Source organism: Carlito syrichta, unplaced genomic scaffold (assembly GCF_000164805.1).
Source record: "Carlito syrichta isolate Samal-C Ts95f unplaced genomic scaffold, Tarsius_syrichta-2.0.1 Scaffold304465, whole genome shotgun sequence".
NCBI lineage: Eukaryota > Metazoa > Chordata > Mammalia > Primates > Tarsiidae > Carlito > Carlito syrichta.
The window spans coordinates 514,538-515,378 of record NW_007248561.1 but is presented as its reverse complement, the minus strand read 5'-3'; the positions used below and the strand labels follow the sequence as shown (position 1 = coordinate 515,378).

The following is an 841-nucleotide window of genomic DNA, read 5'->3' as shown; positions in this document are numbered from 1 at the left end:
GGATGAACGCGTGGGATGAACGAAGGCGCCCCTAGGAGAGACCCCCAAGACTTCGGCCCGGGCTACCGGGCTGGGCGGCCGCGTGAGGCATGCTGGGGACTGTAGTTCTTCCCGGCCACGATGACGTAGCCCGCGCTGACGCACACGCTGCGCTCCCGTGGGCGGGGCCGCACGTCGTTGCCATGGCTTCTTGGCCCTGCAGAGGCCGGAGGCGGTCCAGCTAGGCGCCCGCTAACTTCGGCTGCGACCCGGACTGGAGAGCGGAAGGAGTCCCGCGCGGTGGGTGCGGGGAACCCGCGGGCAGAGTGCGGGGAAGTCCGGGAGCCCCGAAGGCGCGCGCCGCAGCCCGGGAAGCGTTTTCCTCCCCATTTGCCGTGCATAACTCATCTCCCCAAACCCAGCCCCGCTGTTCTGTGAGTAAAGAGTGCTTATCCCATTTTACCGGTGGTTTGCTCGAGGTCTCCCTCCCAGGAAATGGCAGCGCTTGTCCTAAACCCGGGCCTGACTCGAGGCCAGTGCTCTTTGCAGTCACAGTGGCAGCCCCCATACCCTTGCCTGATCACAGATTTCCTCAGGCTGACGCCCAGGTGGGGGTCGTCAGCTACAGCCCCCCTCCTCGGTAGCCTAACCTGGTTTGTCACGCTCAGTTGCCACTCTGCTCAGCCGGAGAGAGAGTTCCATCAACATTGACTCAGGGTCTGATAATAAGAGAAAGATAAGACATAGTTATAATAATACAATATCAGGGCATGTTGAAATCAAAGGAAAGTACCTTGTTTAACCTATAATTTAGTAAGTGTGGAAATAGGTTCGGAGTAATTTTTTTTTTTTTTTTTTTTTT

General features: G+C 58.0%; 1 protein-coding gene across 1 annotated transcript in view; it reads left to right on the top strand.

The window, feature by feature from the left end:
- Window positions 1-333: 333 nt before the first annotated feature.
- Window positions 334-841, top strand: part of LSM10 (LSM10, U7 small nuclear RNA associated) — a 3,942-nt gene continuing 3,434 nt past the window's right edge. Inside the window, exon 1 of the mRNA XM_008059976.1 lies at window positions 334-413. The gene's annotated coding sequence lies outside the window, so the exon portion shown is untranslated. The remainder of the gene's footprint in view (window positions 414-841) is intronic.